Source organism: Oncorhynchus gorbuscha, linkage group LG06 (genome assembly GCF_021184085.1).
Source record: "Oncorhynchus gorbuscha isolate QuinsamMale2020 ecotype Even-year linkage group LG06, OgorEven_v1.0, whole genome shotgun sequence".
Lineage (NCBI taxonomy): Eukaryota > Metazoa > Chordata > Actinopteri > Salmoniformes > Salmonidae > Oncorhynchus > Oncorhynchus gorbuscha.
The window spans coordinates 71,103,346-71,130,248 of NC_060178.1; the positions used below are offsets into that span (position 1 = coordinate 71,103,346).

The 26,903-nt window shown below is 40.3% G+C and overlaps 1 protein-coding gene across 1 annotated transcript in view; it reads left to right on the forward strand.

Moving 5' to 3' along the window:
* Positions 1-26,903, forward strand: part of LOC124037241 (muscarinic acetylcholine receptor M3-like) — a 131,997-nt gene that overhangs the window by 30,387 nt on the left and 74,707 nt on the right. The window contains exon 2 of the mRNA XM_046351921.1: positions 12,223-12,331. The gene's annotated coding sequence lies outside the window, so the exon portion shown is untranslated. The remainder of the gene's footprint in view (positions 1-12,222; positions 12,332-26,903) is intronic.

Consider the following 26,903-nt stretch of genomic DNA (forward strand, 5'->3'; position numbering starts at 1 on the left):
CACGTGAACACGTACTTAATTCTCTTTCAGAATTATGTCCCCATTGGGACATCTATATTTTGGACATCAATATCACATTTTGCCATTTGAATTAAGAGTCCTATTCAATCCCTGAAATTGGCTTAAAAATAACCCAAGAAATGACTCAATATTCTCCCATCTCTTTGCTGCATGGTGCTAACAGGAGAGAGATGAAAGGAGTGGTACAGTGCATTCGGAAAATATTCAGACCTCTTGACTTTTTCCACATTTTGTTATGTTACAGCCTTATTCTAAAATTTATTAAATTGTTATTTTCCCTCATTAATCTACACACAATAACCCATAATGACAAAGCAAAAACAGGTTTTACAAAATGTTTCCAAATGTATTAAAAATAAAAAAGCATCACATTCACATAAGTTTTTAGACCCTTTACTCAGTACTTTGTTGAAGCACCTTTGGCAGAGATTACAAGTAATCTAAACCGCATTGACACCACACTATGTATACTAGTTATTTAAAACAATGATTTAGAATAGTATCATAGCTTATTAACATATTTAAGAAAAGTGACTTTGAAATGTTATTTAAGATATTTAGGAGAAAGTATAGTGTCCCTTCAAATGGCCTGAAATTCCATCTTTGAATATGGCTGTGTTTACACAAGCAGCCTAATTTATATTAGGTCTTCTTGGGTATGACGCTACAAGCTTGGCACACCTGTATTTGGGGAATTTCTCCAATTCTTCTCTGCAGATCCTCTCAAGCTCTGTAAGGCTGGATGGGTAGCATCGCTGCACAGCTATTTTCAGGTCTCTCCAAAGATGTTCAATTGGGTTAAAGTGCGGGCTCTGCCTGGGCCACTCAAGGACATTCAAAGACTTGTCCTGTAGCCACTCCTGTATTGTATTGGCTGTGTGCTTAGTGTTGTTGTCCTGTTGGAAGGTGAACCTTTGCCCCAGTCTGAGGTCCTGAGCACTCTGGAGCAGGTTTTCATCAAGGACCTCTCTGTACTTTGCTCCGTTCATCTTTCCCTCAATCCTGACTAGTCTCCCAGTCCCTGCTGCTGAACAGCGTGATGCTGCCACCATCATCTTCCACCGTAGGGATGGTGCCAGGTTTCCTCCAGATGTGACGCTTGGCATTCATGCCAAAAAGTTCAATATTGGTTTCATCAGACCAGGGAATCTTGTTTCTCATGGTCTGTTAGTCCTTTAGGTGCCTTTTGGCAAACTCCAAGTGGGTTGTCATGTGACTTTTACTGAGGAAAGGCTTCCGTCTGGCCACTTTACCATAAAGGCCTGATTGGTGGAGTGCTGCAGTGATGGTTGTCCTTCTGGAAGGTTCTCCCATCTCCACAGAGGAACTCTGTGATTGCTCAATTTAGCCAGGTGGCCAACTGTAGGAAGAGGCTTGGTAGTTCCAATGTTTTTCCATTTAAGAATTGAGGCCACTGTGTTCTTGGAGACCTTCAATGCTGCAGGCATTTTTTTGGTACCCTTCCCCAGATCTGTGCCTCGACTCAAACCTGTCTCGGAGCTCTACGGATGATTCCTTCAACCTCATGGCTTGGTTTTTGCTCTGACATGCACTGTCATCTGTAGGACCTTATATCGACAGGTGTGTGCCTTTCCAAATCATGTTCAATCAATTGAATTTACTGCAGTTGGACTCTAATCAAGTTGTAGAATCATCTCAAGGATGATCAATGGAAACAGAATGCACCTGAGCTACATTTCAAGTCTCATAGCAAAGGGTCTGAATACTTATGTAAATAAGGTATTTGTCTTTTTTTAAAATTAAGTCTATATAGTAAGCACAACACGATCGAGGGATACTACAGTTTTGAGTATAGGATTCTACAGTACTATAGAATTCTATAGTAAACTGTAATATTTGTTAATGTGGGCAGACCGTCACATATGGAGGAGGGAGCATGGATCTCTGTGCACACACACACACACACACACACACACACACACACACACACACACACACACACACACACACACACACACACACACACACACACACACACACACACACACACACACACACACACACACACACACACACACACACACACACACACACACACACGGAGTGAGTGAGTCAACTAGGAGCTCTGTTGGAATGTTGGGTGCTGTGAAGCAGTAATGATGAAAACCATGACGACAGTTGGCACAATGGAGCATGCCGTGGAGACACACAAGGTGTGAAGTCAAGATATCAATTAAGTGTCTATGGCTGCGTTTACACAGTCAGCCCAATTCTGATCTTTTTTCCACTGATCTTACGTCCCCCCAAGTGGGTATACGTGACAGTCTCACTGTCTCTTTCTTCGTTTTCTGAATTAAAGCGGAGTATTTTGGGACTGCAGAACATGTGCATAGAGATTTATCCGTAGCTTTAATTTCCTGCCAAGGAGATATATTGTAATTTATTGACCTGAGTAAGGCCAGCGAGATAAACTTTAGGAAGTGTGTGTGACTTCAGCATTATGCTTATGAGTTACACTACATGACCAAAAGTATGTATACACCTACTTGTCAAATATCTCATTCCAAAATCATGGGCATTAATATGGAGTTGGTCCCCCCCTTTGCTGCTATAACAGCCCCCACTCTTCTGGGAAGGCACTAGATGTTGTAAAATTGCTGCAGGGGACTTGCTTCCATTCAGCCACAAGAGCGTTAGTGAGGTCGGGCACTGATGTTGGCCGACTAGGCATGGCTCGCAGTCGGCGTTCCAATTCATCCCAGATATGATCTACGGGGATGAGGTCTGGGCTCTGTGCAGGCTAGTCAAGTTATTCCACACCGATCTCGACAATCCATTTCTGTATGGACCTCGAGGGCATTGTCATGCTGAAACAGGAAAGGGTCTTCCCCAAACTGTTGCCATAAAGTTGAAATCGCAGAATCGTTTAGAATGTGAAACTAAGGGGCCTTGCCTGAACCATGGAAAAACAGCCCCAGACCATTATTCCTCCTCCACCAAACTATACAGTTGGTACTATGCATTGGGGCAGGTAGCGTTCTCCTGACATCTGCCAAACCCAGATGTGTCCGTCAGTCTGCCAGATGGTAAAGTGTGATTTATTACTCCAGAGAATACGTTTCCACTGCTCTAGAGTCCAATGGCGGCAAGCTTTATTCCACTTTAGCCGACGCTTGGCATTGCCCATGGTGATCTTATGTGGCTGCTCGGCCATGGAAACCCATTTCATGAAGCTCCTGTCGAACAGTTATTGTGCTGAGGTTGCTTCCAGAGGCAGTTTGGAACTTTGTAGTGAGTGTTGCAACTGAGGACACTTCGCAGCTGAGCCATTGTTGCCCTTAGGCATTTCCACTTCACAATAACAGCACATACAGATGACCAGAGAAGCTCTAGCAGGGAAGCAATTTGACAAACTGACTTGTTGGAAAAGTGGCATCCTATGACGATGCCACGTTGACAGTCACTGAGCTCTACAGTAAAGGCCATTCTACTACCAATGTTTGTCTATGGAGATTGCATGGCGGTGTGCTCAATTTTATACACCTGTCAGCAATGGTGTGGCTAAAATAGCAGAATCCACTCATTTGAAGGGGTGTCCACATACTTTTTGTATATAGTGTATTTTCCCCTCAAGTCTGGTGTGAAGGTTGCATTATTATCTCCGTGACTGGTGACTACTGCCGGCTGGCAAGTCCACCTCATGGAAGTTTATCCCACTACGACACTTGACTTTTACACACTGTCAATTATTCCATCAGTGTCAGTTTCATACAGGGCAGGGTTAGTGAAACACACCTACAAGCACACATCACATTAAGCCCACTCCACGGTGACTGCCTTGGCCAGAAGGGAGGATTTCACCTCTGGAACACCCGGTAGTACTCATCTTTAAATAAATCCTCAAAATAAAATTGGAATGCAGTTCAAATTTGGCATATCCATGAAGAACAAGTTGTAAGTGTATGAGCTCTCCCTCGTGCCCTCCCACCAAGCCCTTTCCGATCTTCCTACAGTTGATAACCCAAGCAGTGTTCCTTTTGAAAATCTACCTGATTGCATTTTGTATTGTAAATGTTTACTTAAAGTGTAAGGCATTGAGAACATATAGTATATTATGACCCTGTCTGTCTGTGGAACCTGCGCTGCCATCATTCTTTCAAAAAGTCTCAGAGTAATCCCTGAGGATAGGTTAATTGTCTTTTAACATTCAACAATAGTCCCTAAATTGGCGGTGACAGCAAAGACAGTTATTTTGTTTGTCTCTCCTCGGGATAAAGAGCTTTAAACAAACATAGATGTAAGAAGTATGCCTCACTTTGGGTAATGCTCAGTCTTTCTCTCCTTTCTCTCCCTGCCTCTTGGAAGGATTAGATAATTGAAGGAATTCGCTCAGATATTTGAATGCTCACAATTAAGGGATAAAATAGGATTTTGTTTGTGTTATGATTACTCACGTGTCTATGAAGTTCACCATGAGTATATCAGAGACTAAATTAAGCTTATTAGGACTGACAGACAGCAACATCAATTATTGGATTTTCGCTACAGATGATATATTTCAGTAACACCTTTCATTGGTATCATTCATGAATGTGACAGGACTCAGTATGTCTCTGGCTAAGAAAAGTAGGTGCCTATATGCCTTGGAATATTTCCCTGACCTCTTTGACTAACTGGAGAACCATTGCACCTGAATTGGAATTGAAATGAGAAACACACAGTTCCCACGGGCCATTACTATTTCAGCAGAGGTGTGACTTGACTGGCACATGTTCAAATGACCCATCTTTGTATTCCCTTCTCGGTCAAAAGCAGTCTATTAGACTGCGTCACAAACAGTGAGGGTGGCCTGGTCAATATCATAGTGCTTATTTTCTGTCACAAATCCATTGATAAAAGATATGTCACTAACAATGCAGAGACAGGCTTATAAGTGGATGGATAGTGTTACATTCATGTTTGTTATGTTTGTTATAATTACATAACATTATGGCGCATGTCTGTGACTTATCTTCAGGACTGCAGGCACCACTTTCTCTGTCATGAAGTTTATAGTCGTTCCTTGAAGTTAACAGCAGAGGAGACACAAGTTGGATGCTATACTGTCAGGATTTGGCCAGGGTTGTTCCGGTTTTTGGTCACTAGATGCCCCCATTTTGCCTTTTGACCTTTTGTTTTCCCTTGATCCCCATTATTATTTGCACCTGTGCCTCGTTTCCCCTGATTGTATTTAAACCCTTTGTTTTCTTCAGTCCTTTGCTCTGTGTTTGTATGTTAGCACCCAGCCCTAGTACTCTGTGAACTCTTGTTGATCCCGGTGGACTCTCTTGTGGAATTCTGTTTTTTGTTCTTGTTTGTTTGTTTTTGAGTATTTTTTTAGGCTTTTTGTGCTATACCTTCCACCTTGTGGATTTACCTTTTTGTTCTTGTGGAATTTCTTTTGAGGTTGTGGAGTTACATGTTTTCCTGAAGAACTTCACTTTTTTACTTCATTAAATACACCGTCTCAAGTACTGCTGTGTCTGCCTCATCTTCTGGGTTCTGCCAACTATTCGTGGCTCAGTTGGTTAAGTGACTGTTTCTCACTCTGGAGACCAGGGTTCGTAACCGGGGCCTGACACTGTACATGGGGGAGTGTTGTATATTTATTTTCCATATGACTGTTGTATCATTGTGTGCGGAACATTGCTCATGGAATTAACATCTTATTGATGAAAACATCTCATAGGATGTATTGTAGCCTACATTTACATTACATTACATTTAAGTCATTTACATTATAGCATGTTCCTTTCAGAGATGTGGCTTAACTTATCTTTCAGTTGTCCACCTAACCTCATAGAGTATAATAGCTTTTGGTCAGTGAGACTGACATGTATGTAATTTTGATTATAAAAAGTGATGAAATTGTCATTATTCAAGACAAGTGATCAAATATTGTATTGTATTTTTTTCTAAAAGGAAGTGTTGTGCAAATGGTAAGTACTGTAGATCGTATCTATGTAAACAGATGGGTTTTTGTCAAACTGAGTTCTGAGCTGGTTCCATGCAGTCCAAGGAGTGACTATAAAGATGACCTTGGGTTCCTCTGGAAACTGTTATCTTCATTCCCCACCATCACGTGCATTGTCATCCCGACCCGCCCCCTCCCACACATTCCTCTATGTAGTAACAAAGCTGGACAGAATACACATTTCAGTTTGCCATCACTTCATCATACTGAGGTATTTATTAGACACTCACTAAGCCCTGACTTACACTGGTTATTAGCGATCAAAAATTCAAGTAAGCATCTTTGTAGGTGGTTTAACACATATAGTGCCTTCAGAAAGTATTCATACCCCTTGACTTTTTCCACATTTTGTGGTTCCAAAGTGCAATAACAATGGATCAAATAGTCATTTTCATCAACGATGTATCTAAAATACTCTGTAATGTGAAAGTGAAAAACATTTTTACAAAAAAAATCATGAAGAATTAAACACTATCTTGACTAGATAAATATTCAATCCCCTGGGTCAGTACATGTTAGAATCTCCCTTGGCAGGGATTACAGCTGTGAGTCGTTCTGGGTACATCTCTAAGAGCTTTCCACACCTGAATAATGTAACATTTGCCCATATATTCTTGTCAAAATTCTTCAAGCTCTGTCAAATTGGTTGTTGATCATTGTGAGGCAACCATTTTCAGGTCTTGACATAGATTTTCAAGCAGATTTAAGTCAAAACTGTAACTCATCCACATTCACTGTCTTCTTGGTACGCAACAGTGTAGATTTGGCCTTGTGTTTTAGTTTTTTTCCCCTGCTGAAAGGTGAATACATCTCCCAGCGTCTGATGGGAAACAGATGGAACCAGGCTATCCAGATGGAACCAGGCTATTTGCCTGTGCTTACTGTAGCTCCATTCCGTTAATTTTTTATCCTGAAAAACTCCCCAGTCATTAATGATAAAAGATGCAGACACCGCTAGGCTTGGAAATAGGGAGAGTGGTACTCAGTAATGTGTTGTATTGGATTTGCCTCAAACATAACACTTTGTATTCAGAACAAAAGTGAATTACTTTGACACATTTTTTGCAGTATTACTTTAGTGCCTTGTTGTAAACAGAATATTGATTATTCTGTAGAGGCTTCCTTTTCACTGTGTCAATAAGGTTAGTATGGTGGAGTAATTACACCGTTGTTGATCCATCCCAGTTTTCTCCAATCACAGACAATCAATTCCTTAACTGTTTTAAAGTGATATTCAATGTCTGCTTTTTAAAATTGTATTTACCCATTTACCAATAGGTGCCCTTGTTTGCGAGGCATCGGTAAACCTCCCTGGTCTTTGTGGTTGAATCTGTGTTTGAAATTCACTGCTGGGACCTTACAGATAATTGTATGTGTGGGTTAAAGAGATGAGGTAGACATTCAAAAATCATGTTAAACACTAATTATTGCACACAGAGCGAGTCCATGCAACTTACTCCTGAACTTATTTTGGCTTGCCAAAACAAAGGGGTTGAAAACTTATTGACCATTTATATTTATATGTATTTATTTAAAAAAAAAATATAAAAAAATAAATATATATATATATATATATATATATATATATTATATATACACACAGTAAATCAAGTTGTAGAAACATCTCAAGGATGATCAATGGAAACAGGATGCCCCTGAGCTCAATGTTGAGTCTCATAGGAAAGGGTCTGAATACTTATGTAAATCTTTTATATATATATAAATGTAATGTAAATGTAATATATATATATACCTTCTCCTCCCTCCTGAATAGATATATATATATCCTCGTTTGCTATATATATATATCTTTCTCCCCTCTCTCTCCAGATATATATGTGATCTGTCTGTTCCTCAAACTAGACACTCTAATGTACTTGTCCTCTTGCTCAGTTGTGCACCGGGGCCTCCCACTCTTTCTATTCTGGTTAGGACCAGTTTGCACTGTTCTGTGAAAGGAGTAGTACACTGCGTTGAACGAGATACTCAGGTTCTTGGCAATTTCTCCAATGGAATAGCCTTCATTTCTCAGAACAAGAATAGACTGACGAGTCCGGGAAGAACCCACAAATGGTGATACTTAACTAGTCTAAAGAAGGCCAGTTTTATTGCTTCTTTAATCAGAACAACAGTTTTCAGCTGTGCTAACATAATTGCAAAAGGGTTTTCTAGGGTTTCCACCCACAATAGTCATTTACAACATTAACATGGTCTACACTGTATTTCTGATCAATTTGATGTCATTTTATGGAGAAAAAAGTGTGCTTTTCTTTCAAAACAAGGACATTTCTAAGTGACCTCAAACTTTTGAACGGTAGTATATATACCGTATATATATAGTATTTGTGTTGATAATGTTTGTCAATACAGAATGTATTATCACTTATATGTAATGAAAGGACCTTCCAATACAGTCCACACAGGAAAGGAAACAATGCTTTGCTGATACTATAATACTGTAGTCACCTTACCTGCTTAGAATTGTCTCTTTGCCTCTGAGGTCCCATCCAGCTCGTCATTATCTGCCCATTCTTATTGAGTGATTTCGCCCAACAGACTATTTCTTTAGCAAAGGCATTTTAATCTGGGAACCATCCATAACCAGTGATTATTTTATGGGTTGAAGGAGGGTTACTTTAATGAGCTTTCATAAATGCTCTTTCCCTTGACTGAACATACTAAACCTTGTGGAGCAGGCATCTCACTATGTCTATATAAGCCATGAAGAGATTTAGAGTTGAAATGTCTTCTGTTTGACAGATGCAATCCAGTGGGAATGGAAACTATTTGAAGTGAGCTTGATGGAGGCGATAGCATTAGACACACATGGTTCTAAATAAGAGATGTGAGGCGAATTGATGACTTGATCATTACGAGTCTCCTGAAGCTGTTTGACGGAGTGGTCCAGAGAGGTATTACATCTCCATCCATTATTGAGCTTGTAGCTCACCTCTAAGGGCAAATCAACTCCAGTATATCTGGAAGGAGTCAAAGATGGATTTTTACTTGTTTGTCTTCAAAAGGTGACAGATACATTTTTCTGTAGGTTCTGTTAAGGGACATTTGTTGTATTCCAACACAGTATTTCAAGATTCTTTGTTTATTTAATGTGGTGTATTGGTAGTGGTGGGTGTTATTTTTTGCTCAGTGTGTCATGGTGCATACACAGTGCATTTGGAAAATATTCAGTCCCCTTGACTTTTAATATAGTTTTGTTACTTTACAGCCTTATTCTAAAATTGATTAATTTGTGTTTTTTCCTCATCAATCTACACACAATGACCCATAACAACAAAGAAAAATCAGGTTTTTAGAAGTGTTTGCAAATGTATTAAAATGAAAAACTGAGATAACACATTTACATAAGTATTCAGACCCTTTACTCAGTACTTTGTCGAATCACTTTTGGCAGCGATTACAGCCTCAAATCTTCTTGGGTATGGCTCTACAAACTTGGCACACCTGTATATGGGGAGTTTAATCCATTCCTCTCTGCAAATCCTCTCAAGCTCTGTCAGGTTGGATGGAGACTGTTGCTGCACAGCTATTTTCAGGTCTCTCCAGAGATGTTAGATTGGGTTCAAGTGTGGACTCTGGCTGGGCAACTCAAGGACTTTCAGAGATGTGTCCCAAAGCCACTCCTGCGTCGTCTTGGCTGTGTGCTTAGGGTTGTTGTCCTGTTGGAATGTGAACATTCTGAGGTCCTGAGAGCTCTGGAGCAGCTTTTCATCAAGGATCTTTCTGTGCTTTGCTCCATTCATTTTTCCCCTCAATCCTGACTAGTCTCCCAGTCCCTGACGCAAAAGAAATCGCCACAGCATGATGCTGCCACCACCATGCTTCACCATAGGGATGATGCCAGGTTTCCTCCAAACGTGACACTTGGCATTCAGGCCAAAGAGTTCTATCTTGGTTGAATCAGACCAGAGCATCTTGTTTCTCATGGTCTGAGAGTCCTTTAGGTGCCCTTAGACAAACTGCAAGCAGGCTGTAATATGCCTTTTACTGAGGAGTGGCTTCCGTCTGGACACTCTATCATAAAGGCCTGATTGGTAGAGTGCTGCAGAGATGGTTGTTCTTCTGGAAGGTTCTCCCATCTCCACAGAAGAACTCTGGAGCTCTGTCAGAGTGAGCATTGGGTTCTTAGTCACCTCCCTGACCAAGGTTCTTCTCCCCCAATTGCTCAGTTTGGCCGGGCGGCCAGCTCTAGGAAGAGTCTTGGTGGTACCAAACTTCTTCCATTTAAGAATGATGGCCACTTTGTTCTTGGGGACCTTCAATGCTGCAAAGTTTTTGTTAGCCTTCCCCAAATCTCTGCCTCAATATAATCCCTTCTCGGAGCTGTACAAACAATTAATTCGACCTCATGACTTGGTTTTTGCTCTAACATGCACTGTCAACTGTGGGGCCTTATGTAGACAGGTGTTTTCCTTACAAATCATGTCCAATCAATTGGATTTACTACAAGTGGAATCTAATCAAATTGTAGAGTCATCTCAAGGATGATCAATGGAAACACGATTCACCTGAGTTAAATGTTGAGTCTCGTAGCAAAGGGTTTGAATACTTATGTAAATATTTGTCTTTTAAATTTTTATTTTTTTATTTTTACAAATGTGCAAAAATGTCTAAACCTGTTTTCACTTTGTCATTATTTGAGTATTGTGTGTCGATAATCGAATGATGAGAAAAACCTGTAACGAGTGTGCTGAGATTCAGGAAGCAAGTACAGGGACTGAGTGTTTTAATAAATAAACAAAACAATAAACACAACACATACACCACACTGACATGAAAGAGTCAATAACACATGAGGAAAGAACCAAGGGGAGTGCCAGATTTAGGGAAGATAATTAAGGAGGTGATGGAGTCCAGGTGAGTGTCATGAGGTGCAGGTGCGCAAGACTATGGTGACAGGTGTGCGGGATAATCAGCAGCCTGATGACCTAGAGGCCATAGGGGGAGTATACGTGACAGTACCCCCGCCCCGACACATAGCTCCAGCTGCAGGACGCCGTTAAAGGGGACGAACCCAGGGACCAGGAGCGGACCGGTCACCCCTGCTGATGGACAAGAACATGTCACAACAGCTGAGGCACGGGAACCTGACAGATCAGTTGAGACAGGGGAGCCTGGCAATCCGGCTGAGGCATGAAAGCCCGATGATCCGGCGGAGGCAGGGGAGCCTGGCGATCAAATCAAAGTTTATTTGTCATGTGCGCCGAATACAACAGGTGTATGTATACCTTACAGTGAAATTCTTACTTACAGGCTCTAACCAACAGTGCAATTTTTAAGTTAAAAAAAAGGTATTAGGTGAACAATAGCACAATTGTTTGGGTGCCCGTTAAACTGCTGCCGCCATTTTCTTTTTTTTGGGCTGAGGCATGAGAGCATGATGAGCCAGCTGAGGCAGGGAAGCCTGGCCATCTGGTTGAGGCATGAGAGCCTGTAGCAGTTTTTTTTTTTTTTTTTTTTCCTTTATTTAACTAGGCAAGTCAGTTAAGAACAAATTCTTATTTTCAATGACGGCCTAGGAACAGTGGGTTAACTGCCTGTTCAGGGGCAGAACGACAGATTTGTACCCTGTCAGCTCGGGGGTTTGAACTTGCAACCTTCCGGTTACTAGTCCAACGCTCTAACCACTAGGCTACGCTGCTCCCAACGTCATTACTCCAACACAAAAAATCGTATTAAAAAACACTCCCTGATGCTTCTCTTAGGTGAGGTGTTATTCTGTATAGAGTGCGCTGAGAGTCAGGAAGCAAGTACAGGGAGTGAGTGTTTTAATAAATAAACAAAACAATAAACACGAAACACAAACAACGCATCGACATGAAACAGAGTCAATGACACCTAAGGAAAGAACCAAGGGGGGTGACAGATATAGGGGAGATAATCAATGAGGTGATGGAGTCCAGATGAGTGTCAAGAGGCGCAGGTGAGAAAGACGATGGTGACAGGTGTGCGGGATAATCAGCAGCCTGATGACCTAGAGGCCAGAGGGGGAATATACGTGACAAAAACAATTTAATCCAATCTAGAAAAAGGCTGTGACATAATAAAATGTTGAAAAAGTCAAGGAGTCTGAATACTTTTCCGAATGCACTAATTGAGCCTGATGCTGAGAATACTGTATCAATAGTTCCAACAGGCTTCAAATCCGTCTCTGTCTCTCTCTTTCTGCTTCCCTCCCTTTCCTCCTGGCCCCCCTCCATCTCCTCCAGACACCATGACCTAGTCGGAGGATAAGCACGCATGAATGGACAGCACAGACACTGAAATGCACTCCACTGAAAGGTGACTTCCACCGTTTTCACCTCCCCAAAACTTTTGGTGAGTAAACTGAATCCTCCCCAGCTCTGTGGACAGATAAGGGACACATGGTCCTCCCCCCTGCCTGTCACTGTCTACTTGCCTGTCTCCAAAATATGTTTTTTTAATGGTCATCTTAGAAGCGCTGTCTTCAAGTGAATCAAGAATCGTTTAAATGTTTTTATTTTGCTTCTGTCACCTCCCTCTGAAATGTCATTCAGTCAACTGGGCCTAAGCTTCTTTTAAATTTAACCTTGCAGTATTGATTTGCTGGCCCCTGTAAAAATTGTGTTTTCATCAGGGTGAGAAACATGCAATCTTTATTTCATAATTAAGAGGCAGGCAGTCTCAATGATGGGGCCCCGTTTCATTCCCTTTCGTACAATGATTAAAAGTACACCTGATCATCGATTTAAGATTGCCTCCATCAGGAGAATTGGCCTTTACTTTGTGTGTGTCAGATGAGGAGGATACACAACCCTACTGTGTGTCAGACAAGGAGCATGTGGGGATGGATATTGATTGGTGACCCGATGCATTAATGAGAACTGTTTATTGTTCCTTACACTGGATTGATGGGGTATTGTGTGTGAGTGTGCACATCTGTGCGTGTGTGAGTGATTGTGGGGGTGTGTGTGTTGCTCCACTCAGAAATCAATTAATGGAGTTATTCCAGTCAAAGCTTCAAAGCACAACTGAAGGCAATAAAACAACTTCTCTGATAGAAAACAGCATATGTGGCATCGGTATTAGTCAGAAACATTTAGTCTAGTGTCAAAATTGACTACAAAGTGTACAGTAAAGAGGATAAAGACCGAAATCTCATAATTCTTAATGAGCAACAGAGAAACATGTGTATTCGGGGGGGGCTCTTTGTAGATTGCGACCTATGTAGAAAGGTTAGTTACATGACTCGTGTTAAACATTGTTCAATCAACTGGTGTCCATCAAAATAGCCTTTGGCTATAGTGTATTTATAATTCTGTATTGGCTCAGCTATGTGTAGTTAACTACCGACTTCCCTTTTGGGTTGATATAAGCACAATTTGCTACCACACAAAATCATTCAGACTTGATAGGCTTTGGCAGTCTACTCCCAATATTCTGTGCTCACCTACAGTGCATTTTGAAAAGTTGTCAGACCCCATGACTTTTTCCATATTTCGTTACGTTACATCCTTATTCTTAAATTGATTATTTTCATCATTAATCTACACACACAATAAGAAAAAAAGTGTTTTGATTTTTTTTGTGCAGATGTATTACAATTAAAAAACAGAAATGCCCTATTTACATAAGTATTCAGACCCTTTGCTATGAGACAAGAAATTGAGCTCTGGTGCATCTTGTTTCCATTGATCATCCTTGCAATGTTTCTACGACTTGAGAGCTCCGAGACAGGATTGTGTCGAGGCACAGATCTGGGGAAGGGTACCAAAAAATAAAAACTTGCAGCATTGAAGGTCCCCAAGAACATCCAACCATCATTCTTAAATGGAAGACATTTGGTACCACCAAGACTCTTCCTAGAGCTGGTAGCCCAGCCAAACTGAGCAATCAGGGGAGAAGGGCCTTGGTCAGGGAGGGGATCAAGAACCCAATGCTCACTCTAACAGAGCTCCAGAGTTCCTCTGTGGAGATGGGAGAACCTTCCAGAAGGACAATCATCTCTGCAGCACTCCACCAATCAGGTCTATATGGTAGAGTGGCCAGACGGAAGCCTCTCCTCAGTAAAAGATACATGACAGCCCACTTGGAGTTTGCCAAAAGGCACCTAAAAGCCTCTCAGATCATGAAAAACAAGATTCTCTGGTCTGATGAAACCAAGATTGAACTCATGACTAGAGGAAACCTGGCACCATCCCTATGGTGAAGTATTGTGGTGGCAGCATCGTGCTGTGGGGATGTTTTCAGAGGCAGGGACTGGGAGACTAGTCAGGATTGAGCGAAAGATAAACGGCCCAATGTTCAGAGATCCTTGATGAAACCTGCTCCAGAGCATTCAGGACCTCAGACTGGGGCAAAGGTTCACCTTCCAACAGGACAATGACCCTAAGCACACAGCCAAGTCAATGTAGGAGTGGCTTTGGGACAAGTCTCTGAATGTCCTTGAGTGGTCCAGGCAGAGCTGGCACTTTAACCTGATCTAACATCTCTTGAGCGACCTGAAAATAGCTGTGCAGCGATACTACCCATCCAGCCTTACAGAGCTTGAGAGAATCTGCAGAGAGAACAATGGGAGAAATTCCCCAAATACAGGTGTGCCATGCTTGTAGCGTCATACCTAAGAAGAGTCGTGGCTGTAATCGCTGCCAAATGTGCCTCAACAAAGTACTAAGGAAAGGGTCTGAATCCTTATGTAAGTTTTATATTTCAATTTTTTCTAGTAGCCTCCTATGGCTGTGTGTAAACTGAGGAGGGGGGGTGGGTGGGGGGGGGATAATTTAATCGATTGTAGAATAAGACTGTATTGTAACATTTTGAAAAAGTCAAGGGGGAATACTTTCCAATGCACTGTAAATTCTAAAATCCAAATGGTGGCCTAAATGAATGATGGATGTCTGTTAGTTCAATGCAAATGAATAGATAAGGCCATTAAGTTTAATATGAGCACTTTTCCATCCTTGCTTGCAGAGATGAGATAAAATGTTATTTCAACAGTGGCCTGCAGGGCTAGTTTCACTATTCGAGGTAACATTCTGCACGCTAATCAAGATTGGCTTCATGAGTGATAGTACAGGCATTACGTCAGTCCAAAATCATTGCACCACACCAAAGAAAAGCATCTAATTTAAATATCAAACAATGATTTTGTTGATTTTGTTAATGACAAGTCAATTTATCATAAAATGTTTGATTAATGTTCTCATGGTTATTTGAATGCAAAGTTCATTGGGTTTTGTTTTTCCAATTGTAACTCATTGCCTTTTACTTATGAGACCGGGATGGTGTTTTCTGATTGTCAGCTTTGTTTCAGGCTTTGCTAGGGTATAAATGGGCTCTCCAATCTGTCTGGTTATGCATCGGATATATATTTAAAAAATATTTTGTTAGGATCCCCATTGGCTGATGCAAAAGCAGCAGCTACTCTTCCTGGGGTCCACACAAGACATGAAACATGACATAATACAATATATTATTAGACAAGAACAGAACCACATCCTTTTTCTAAGGCACACATAGCCTACATATCAATACATACACTATCTAGGTCACATAAGGGTTGCGTTGCGTTAGGTTTTGCTTTCTCTGTTTTTTTAAACCAGGTTTGCTGTTTATTTGAGAAATATGAGATGGAACAGAGTTCCATGCAATAATGGTTCTATATAATACTGTAGGCTATCTTGAATTTGTTCTGGATTTGGGGGCTGTGAAAAGACTCCTGGTGGTATGTCTGGTGGGGTAAGTGTGTGTGTCAGAGCTGTGCGTCAGTTGACTATGCAAACAATTTGGGATTTTCAACACATTGTTTCTTATCAAAAGAAGTGATGCAGTCAGTCTTTCCTCAATTCTTAGCCAAGAAAGACTAGTATGCATAGTATTTATATCAGCGCTCTGATTACAATGAAGAGCAAGATGTGCCGCTCTATTCTGGGCCAGCTGCAGCTTAACTAGGTCTTTCCTTGCACCACTGGACAACACGACTAGACAATAATCAAGATTAGACAAAACTAGAGCCTGCAGAACTGTGTGGTGTGGTGTCAAAAAAGCAGAGCATCTCTTAATTACAGACTGTCACGAATACCACCGAAGGTGGCATCTTGCTCCCCTTCCTGTTCGGGTGACGCTCGGGTCATCTCCCGATATTACACGGACAGACCTCTCCCCATCGTTGCAACCATTAAATCTATAGTACCAGTCAAAGGTTTGGACCCTCCTACTCATTCAAGGATTTTTCTTTATTTGTTCTATTTTCTACATTGTAGAATAATAGGGAAGACATCAAAACTATAAAATGACACATACAGAATCATGTAGTAACCAGAAAAGTGTTAAGCAAATCAAAATATATTTTCGAGTTTCTTTAAAGTAGCCACCCGTTGCCTTGGTGACAGCTTTGCACAATCTTGGCATTCTCTCAACCAGCTGCATGGAATACATTTCAATTAACAGGTGTCTTGTTTAAAGGTAATTTGTGGAATTTCTTTCCTTAATGCGTTTGAGCCCATCAGTTGTGTTGTGACAAGGTAGGGTTGATATACAGAAGACAGACCTATTTGGTAAAAGACCAAGTTCATATTATGGCAAGAACAGCTCAAATAAGCTAAGAGAAATGACAGTCCGTAATTTCTTTAAAACATGAAGGTCAGTCAATCTAGAAAATTTCAAGTGCAGTCGCAAAAACCATCAAACGCTATGATGAAACTGGCTCTCATGAGGACCGCCACAGGAAATGAAGACCCAGGGTTACCTCTGTTGCAGGGGATAAGTTCATTAGAGCTACCAGCCTCAGAAATTGCACCCCAAATAAATGCTTCGTGGAATTCAATTAACAGGCACATCTCAACATCAACTGTTCAGAGGAGACTGTGTTAATCAGGCCTTTGTGGTCGAATTGCTGCAAAGAAACCACTGTTAAAGGACATCAATAAGAGGAAGAGACTTGCTTGGGCCAAGAAACACGAGCAATGAACACTACACCCTTAGAAGTCTGTCCTTTTGGAATGGATTCCAAATTTGAGAATTTTGGTTCCAACCGCCATGTCTTTGTGAGATGCAGAGTAGGTGAACGGATAATCATTGCATGTGTAGTTTGCACCATGAAGCATGGAGGAGGAGGTGTGGGGGTACTTTGCTAGTGACATTGTGGTTTATTTAGAATTCAAGGCATAATTAAACAGCATAGCTACCACAGAATTCTTCAGCTATATGCCATCCCATCTGGTTTGCTCTTGGTGGGACAATAATTTATTCAACAACAGGACAATGATCCAACACACCTCCAGGCTGGGTAAGGGCTATTTGACCAAGAAGGAGAGTGATGGAGTCCTGCATCAGATGACCAGGCCTCCACAATCACCGACCTCAACCCAATTGAGATGGTGTGTGATGAGTTGGACTGCAGAGTGAAGGAAAAGCAGCCAACAAGTTCTCAACATATGTGGGAACTCCTTCAAGACTGCTGAAAAAGCATTGCAGTTGAAGCTGGTTGAGAGAATGCCGAGAGTGTGCAAAGCTGTCATCGAGGCAAAGGGTGGCTACTTTGAAGAATCTAAAATATATATTGATTTGTTTAACTTTTTTTGTTACTACATGATTACATGATGTTAGTTCATATTGTAGTAATGTTCATTATTATTCTACCATGTAGAAAATAGTACAAATAAAGAAAACCCCTTGAATGAGTAGGTGTGTTCAAATTTTTGACTGGTACTGTATATGTTTTGACCATGACAGTTTACAATCTAAGGTAACGCCAAGTCATTTAGTCTCCTCAACTTGTTCAACAGCCACACCATTCATTACCAGATACAGCTGAGGTCTAGAAGTTAGGGAATGATTTGTACCAAATACAATGCGCTTAGGTTTTAGAGATGTTCAGGACCAATTTATTACTGACCACACATTCCAAAACAGACTGCAACCCTTTGTTAATGGTTTCGGTGACTTCATTTGCTGTGGTTGCTGATGTGTATATGGTTGAGTCATCAGCATACATGGACACACATGCTTTGTTTATTGCCAGTGGCAGGTCATTGGGAACAATAGAAAAGAGTACATGGCCTAGAGAACTGCCCTGCAGGACACCACACTTTACATGTTTGACATTAGAGAAGCTTCCATTAAAGAAAAACCTTTGATTTCTATTAGATACATTTCTCTGAATCCACCATATGGCAGAGGTTGGTTGAATAGCCATAACTCATACGTTTTTTCAACAACAGGTTATGGTCAATAATATCAAAGGCTGCACTGAAATCTAACACAATCCCACAATCTTCTTATTATCAATTTCTTTCAACCAATCATCAGTCATTTGTCTCAGTACAGTATATGTTGAGTGCCCTTCTCTATAAGCATGCTGAAAGTCTGTGGTTAATCTCTTTACAGAAAAATAGCATTGTATTAGGTCAATCACCATTCGGCACCTTCTCTTTCTAAAATTATCTGAAGATATTATTTGCCTGTTCATATCGTCTGAGATTCCCAAAGATTGGTAAGCTGCCACGGTCATCCCCCTCTTCAAAGGGGGAGACACTCTAGACCCAAACTGCTACAGACCTATATCTATTCTACCCTGCCTTTTGCAGGTCACATCTACCATTCCAGTGTTTAATTGCTATATTGTAATTACTTCACCACCATGGCCTATTTATTGCCTTACCTCCCTTATCCTACCTCATTTGTACACACTGTATATAGACTTTTTCTACTGTATTATTGACTGTATGTTTGTTTATTCCATGTGTAACTCTGTGGTGTTGTATGTGTCGATCTGCTTTGCTTTATCTTGGCCAGGTCGCAGTTGTAAATGAGAACTTCTTCTCACCTAGCCTACTTGGTTAAATAAAGGTGAAATAAAAATAAATACAAACATTAATATGGGCTATTTTCAGCCCTTTCCCGGGTAGCTTATCAGAGATGGAAAAGCGCAAACAACGCAAGACAAAAAAAATATATACATTCAGCACTCCATTAATCAGCTGCTGTGTAGCAGCAGATCGTCAATCCAGTTATGAAGCGGGACTAGACCATTTATGCAGTATCGGCTAGGTATTGTATCAAATCTTTTCCATATGTATTACATTCCCTAAATCCCGTAACCACATTTCAAAGGTAGGTACAGTCTCCAGTTTCCACCTAATAGGATTTTGTTTTGTTTTGTCCTCTAAATTGGCCATCCCATTCAACAGTACAATGAATTTCATTGTTAGTATTGCTGTCTTTTTAGTTGATTTTTTATTGTAAAATAATAAACATATTATTTAAAAAATTAATAATAATAAGCTGCTGTGTGTGTGCTGCGGGGTTAAAGCTACGAACCCATAGGCTTGGCTCTCTCATCCTTTTCAGGTTTCGGGGAGGGAGGGTGGACAATGAGCCTGTCATAGCGGATGTAAACAATGTCCCCATGCGCTCTGGCACCTTTCATGGCTGGGATAAGTTCTTTCCTCTTCTGTCACACAGCTTCAGGATAGTCCTTGTTGAGGAGAATATACTCTACCCTTCAAAATTTTGGGGTAACTTAGAAATGTCCCTGTTTTTGAAAGGAAATCACATTTTTTTGTCCATTAAAATAACATCAAATGAATCAGAAATACAGTGAAGACATAGTTAATGTTGTAAATGGCTATTGTGGCAGAAAACAGCTGATTGTAATGGAATATCTGCATAGGCATACAGAGACCCATTATCAGCAACCATCACTCCTGTGTTCCAATGGCACTTTGTGTTAACTAATCCAAGTTGATCATTTTAAAAGGCTAACTGATCATTAGAAAACCCTTTTTCAATTATGTTAGCACAGCTGAAAACTGTTGATTTTAAGCAATACATCTGGCCTTTAGACTAGTTGAGTATCTGAAGCATTTGTGTGTTCGATTACAGGCTCAAAATGGCCAGAAACAAAGACCTTTCTTCTGAAACTTGTCAGTCCATTCTTGTTGTGAGAAATGAAGGCTATTCCATGTGAGAAATTGCCAAGAAACTGAAGACCTCGTACAACGCTGGGTACTATTCCCTTCACAGAACAGCGCAAACTGACTCTAACCAGAATAAAAAAGAGGAGTGGGAGACCCTGGTGCACAACTGAGCTAGAGCACAAGTACATTAGAGTATCTAGTTTGAGGAACAGATGCTTCACAAGTCCTCAACTGGCAGCTTCATTAAATAGTACCCGCAAAACACCAATCTCAACAGTGAAGGGGTGACTCTGGGATGCTGACCTCTGTCCAGTTCCTGTGTTATTTTGCTTTTAATTGGGCAGTCTGAGATATAACTTTTTCTTTGCAACTCTGCCTAGAAGGCCAGCATCTCGGAGTCGCCTCTTCACTGTTGACGTTGATGCTGGTTTTTTGTGGGTACTATTTAATGAAGCTGCCAGTTGAGGACTTGTGAGGCATCTGTTTCTCAAACTACACACTAATGTACTTATGCTCTTGCTTAGTTGTGCACCGGGGCCTCCCACTCTTATCTATTCTGGTTGGATCCAGTTTGAGCTGTTCTGTGAAGAGAGTAGAACACAGTGTATTTCTGGTCAATTTGATATTATTTAAGAACAAACTCTTATTAACAATGACGGCCTAGGAACAGTGGGTTAACTGCCTGGTTCAGGGGAAGAACAACAGATTTTTACCTTGTCAGCTCAGGTTACTGAGCCGTTCGGTTACTGGCCCAATGCTCTAACCACTAAGCTGCCTGAAACGGTGGTAGCAAGACTCACCAAGTGATGTTAAACTTTTTATGTCATTTTATTTTGGTGAATATCATAACTTGTCCAGAATAATGCCTGGGGTCCACTGAGTGTTTAGATCACAAGTGTCTCCCATTATCGGCTCTTGGGAAAGGTTTCTTATACAGTGTCTTGTATTTGTTAAGGCTGTTTTATACCACCTTTTTTTCATAGACACAGAATAAACCCCATGTTTATTATATAACTGTTGTGTTGTTTGCTGGGTTGTTGGTCACTTTTCTCTAAGTCTGTGCTTTTAGTATTGAGATGCAGTATTCAACAGCATTAATTTGCAACTCTTGAATATTTATTATGCTGCCTAAAGTAGATTTAGTTTGAATTAAGCTTTCCAATTTTTTACACCAATAAGTATGCAATGATGTGTGACAGGGAGCATTATTTCGAAACAACATCACACCCCTGGTGGTGTGGAAAGCCACAAGTCTGTAGAAAGATTTTTTGGAACTTCTTTTGTAATGTTTTATGTACTGCATTATAAGTCACTGTTGATTGTAGGAAATGTCTGTTTATATCTTTAAAAAACATCACCTCCTTTTCAAACGAACACTTAGTCATCCATCCTGCTGTGATAGCTAACACCACCTACAGTACTGTCAGCTGTTTACCATTTACATGTTCTATGCTTAAAAGTATTAGGTCATTAGCTATTTTGATAAATATTTTAATTATGATTTTGTAATTGATATAATATTGACTCTGCATAACATGAAGTTCTGACTTAGTCCCTGGGATCCTACTTATCTGAGATCAGTTTGTCTCATGTAAGGAATATTCAGACGGAGCTGTGGGAGAGAGATATTCAGACCAATTTTTACACATTTGGTTATGTTACAGCCGTATTCAATTTTTTTTTAAACATAAATATACACACACTTCCCCATAATGACAAAGCAAAAACAGGTGTTCAGAAATGTTTACAAATTGATTAAAAATACAAAACTAAAATATCACATTGACATACACTAGCGGTCAAATGTTTTAGAACACATACTCATTCAAGGATTTTTCTTTGTTTTTACTATTTTCTTCTTTGTAGAATAATAGTGAAGACATCAAAACTATGAAATAACACATATGGAATCATGTAGTAACCAAAAACGTGTTAAACAAATAAAAATATATTTTATATTTGAGATTCTTCAAATAGCCACCCTTTGCCTTGAAGACAGCTTTGCACACTCTTGGCATTCTCTCAACCTGCTTCATGAGGTAGTCACCTGGAATGCATATCAATTAACAGTTCATTTGTGGAATGTCTTTCCTTTTTAATACATTTAAGCCAATCAGTTGTGTTGTGACAATGTGGGGTATACAGAAGATATCCCAATTTGGTAAAAGACCAAGTCCATATTACGGCCAGAACAGATCAAAAAAGCAAAGAGAAACAACAGTCCATTATTACTTTAAGACATGAAGGTCAGTCAATCTGTAACATTTCAAAAATGTTTAAAGTTTCTACAAATACAATCGCAAAAACCATCAAGCGCTATGATGAAACTGGTTCTTATGAGGACCGCCACAGGAAAAGACGACCCAGAGTTACCTCTGCTGCAGAGGATAAGTTCATTAGAGTTAACTGCACCTCAGATTGCACCTCAAATAAATGCTTCACAGAGTTCAAGTAGAGACGCATCTCAGCATCAACTGTTCAGAGGAGCCTGTGTGAATCAGGCCTTCATAGTCAAATTGCTGCAAAGAAACTACTACTATTGGACACCAATAATAAGAAGAGACTTACTTGGGCCAAAAAGCACGAGCAATGGACAGAAGAGCAGTGGAAATGTGTCCTTTGGTCTGGAGTCCAAATCTGAGATTTTTGTTCCCAACCACCGTGTCTTTGTGAGACGCAGTGTTGGTGAACGGATGATCTCCGCATGTGTATTTCCGACCATAAACCATGGAGCAGTAGGTGTTATGGTGTGGGTGGTGCTTTGCTGGTTACACTGTCTGTGATTTATTTAGAATTTAAGGCACACTTAACCAGCATGGTTTCCACAGAATTCTACAGTGATATGCCATCCCATCTGGTTTGGGCTTAGTGGGACTGTCATTTGTTTTCAAGAGGACAATGACCCAACACACCTCCAGGCTGTGTAATGGCTATTTTTCCAAGAAGGAGAGTTATTGAGTGCTGCATCAGATGACCTGGCCCCTACAATCCCCCGACCTCTAAAACTTTTGACTGGTAGGGTAAGTATTCAGACCCTTTACTCAGTACCTTGTTGAAGGACCTCAGCGATTACAGTCTTGAGGCTTCTTGGGTATGACACTTCACCTTTTTGCACACCTGTATTTGGGGAGTTTCTCAAATGCTTCTCTGCAGATCCTTTCAAGCTCTCAGTTTGGATGGGGAGTGTCGCTGCACAGGTATTTTCAGGTCTCTCCAGAGGTGTTTGATCGCGTTCAATTCTGGGCTCTGGCTGGGCCATTCAAGAACATTCAGGTGGCTAGGAAGAGTCTTGGTGGTTCCAAACTTTAAGAATGATGGCCACTGTATTCTTGGGGACCTTCAATGCTGCAGAAATGTTTTGGTACCCTTCTCCAGTTTTGTGCTTCGACACAATCCTGTCTCTGAGCTTTACGGACAATTCCTTCGACCTCATGGCTTGGTTTTTGCTCTGACATGCACATTATATAGACAGTTTTGTGCCTTTCCAAATCGTGTCCAGTCAATTGACTTTACCAGAGGCTGACTCCAATCAAGTTGTAGAAACATCTCAAGGATGGTCAATGGAAACAGGAATCACCTGAGCTGAATTGTGAGTCTCATAACAAAGGGTCTGAATACCTATGTAAATCAGATTTTTCTGATTTAGTTTTTTTTTTTATCATTATGGGGTATTGTGTGTAGATTGATGAAAAAATGTAGTTCAAACAATTTTAGAAAAAGGATGTAACGTAACACAAATGTGGAACAGGTAAAGGGGTCTGAATACTTTCCTTTATGAAACAGCTTTTATCCTCGCAACCCAGAGGGTTTATTATTCCATGGGTATGACAGTACTTCAAAAGGACTCAACTTGAAGACTATTGCCACCCTCTTGGTAACATCTTAAGGTGGCTATAGTTCTTATTGATGCACCAATGAAAACTTGTTCACAATTAAACCATGTTTTCTATTCCAAGCTTATTGGTCTCTCTTCCCTTCAGGGAATCTATGTACTCTGTGTAATGACTGCTTTTAATAATTAACACCCGTGGGTAGTGGATGGCAGCACATTACTGTACATTGAGGAAAATGGTATAGAGGAGAAAGGTGTCGCAGTAAGGGAGCCAGAAACCAATGGGTGAGACTCTACCTCTGACTTTTTACCTGGCTATTTGTAAAGGCCACATGGCTGCTGTCACCATACAAAATAGCTGGCAATGCAAAGGGATCTGATTTCCATGTCAGTCTTGACGCGTGGATAAGGAAGTTGGCATTTATAGAGACACATATGAAGACACATTCTGTCAATCCACTAGTCAGTGGAGCTGCTGTGTGCTGAATAACTCAATCTGGGACCTTTTAACAAGTCAGATAGTGGAGCTATAATTTCCTCTCAGCTGTTCAGTGCATCTTCCTAATCAAATGTGGAAGACGAAAATACTATATTAGCCTTACTGCCATGACTTAGTATTATGTTCCTCAGGAATGAAAAGGTATTATTGGACTTGGTTGAACATTTCGATATAGATACTGGATATCGCCCAGCCCAGAGTGAAAGACAATAACATGTAGAGGTATCCTTATTAGGACAGCCTTTTGTACCCTAAACATTAACAGCACTAAAGTTTTATTTGCCTGGCTTTGTGCACAGTTTACCAAAACTTATCCAAAATCAGTGTGATGTATACTCATAGTAATCTTGACTAGTAATGTGTCCGCTAATGGAGCATGCTTTAATTTCTCTGGATTGTCTCTACTTGTTCTACCCAATATTCAGAAATGGTAACATTTGCATACACATCCCAGCCACAACAGTTACGAGATGTAACTTTTTTAATATTCAGGGCAGCCACTTTCTGTTTTCTGTGTTCCATTTCAGTAGTTGCATATCCTTTTTGTCTTATACTGCATCTGCAAGAACGCACACTTCCTTTCATGCTTGAGACAGTGTCCAAAGTTATGTGTCTACTGTAATGTTTCTCTATAAAAAAATGTTTTTTTAGGTTCTTTTAAATTCACAAACCACATCCAGCAAAAGTAGCACCAAGGAATGCCTCACTGGATATTGCATCATAGTGAAACCACTTCATGCCTGAAAAATGAACTTTTCTTTCAGGACTACTCCTAGTATTTTAATGGGAGCCCACATTAACCTTTTCTGGCATTATGCATTTACTGACCAGAACTTTAAAATATGTTATCTTGCTTTCCCAATTCACATGACGGAGTTTTGAATATACTGCTTATCTTTATTTACCTGTTCTAAATCCGTGAGTAAAGCCTACTATAGCTTGGTCCACCAGTCCTACCTGCTCGATGTCTTACTTTGAAGAACATGATATTGCAACAATTGAGAGAAAGCAGCATTCTCTGTGACAGGTCATCAATTTACGGTCTCATGCGTTTCAAAGGAAAACACAATGACGTGTCACACATAATGGAAATCTTGATTGGCCCTCAAACATAAATAATCCCCCAGTGTTCTTTGAAGAAATACTTGAAAGGACTGAATCTATTTCAGAAGATCGGCTTCCTATACTATCTTCTCTGTGTCGTCTCTTGAGTGAATCCTTTTAGGGCAGTCATTTTCTTCTTAAGTGATAATGACCAAGAAGCTGATGTTTGAAGCATATATTGGCATGGGTGTTGTTAGGTCCGAGATGAACTCGAGTGCCTGCAAATCACGCGGACATTATTATTTTAATACAACTGGTTACCAACATAATAAAATAATTACATATTTTTATTCAAATAATTTTTTGGAATTTATTATTGACTCGTTTTTCTGTTTACATTGCTATATCCATAAAAATAATGCTGAATCGTGATTTCAACTGGCTGATATGTCTGTCTAATCCTGACACGTTAATCCTCAATGGGTCAGTGGATATTGAATTTTAATATTGAAACAATGTTGCAAAGGTCATAGAGACACACAGCAAAGTTTATACAAATCTCCACTGTTAGCTGTTGAAAACCAAATGCTAGTCTAAAAAAATGGGAGATAATGTCTAAATGCTATTTTACAGTGGAGATCAAGTTTAATATATTGCCTGGTTGGGCTGGTGAGATGGAACAGTAAATAGGCATGTCGACGTCATAGCCTTAGCCAGTGGTAATTTGTGGAATAGACACAGTCTGGAACGAGGCTTTAACCAATCAGCATGCAGGATTAGACCCACCCGTTGTATAAAGCCCAAATGAGTATCCATAGGAAAACCTTCCAATAGATTGATCTTGATGTATGATTAAAGTGAGCCCATAGACTGTAAATGGATTTATGATCAAATCAAAAGGGTTTTCTCGAGTGCCATAAAACTATTTAGGCTTGATTCTTTTAAAGAATGTTTTATTCTAAAAGCTACACGTTCAGACATGCCGAACAATTTTGAAGCACAATGAAAATGTTGAGTCATATCCCTTTGGTAGTTAATACTGTAAACCTTGTGGTTTCATATCAGAGCTGTATGATTTCTTCTGGTTCATTTGTCTGGTTCTGTTGCGTGTTTGGCAGTGTGAATAATATAGGGAACTTATATGTTTCTGATTTTGGCTTCAGTTGGGCAGCATTCTCGTAAATTGTACCACTCCTCTCCTGAGGCCGTTCTTAATTCCATCTCTTTGGTCATATCTTTCTCTCTCTCTCCCTTTCCATCAATCTCACTCTCTCTCTCTCTCTCTCTCTCTCTCTCTCTCTCTCTCTCTCTCTCTCTCTCTCTCTCTCTCTCCCCCTGTGTAGTATGTCATTGAGGAGACAAAGGCTGCAGCTGGTATGTGATACATTCTGTGTGGTATAATTCACTTATGCGGCAGTGAGATGAAGACTGTTTAAGGAGCGGACAGAAACAAAACAGGACATTTTCTCCTCCTGACTACTGAGTCTGTACTGTACTCAGCTGAACTGCATGTCTCAGTCATTTGCTACGGAGCAAATTATGATTAAGATACCAAAGCAAGATACAAGAAGTTACACGTTCCGTGGTGAATATGAACATTATTTTATCCAACTGTATCATTCTCTAGATAGGTGT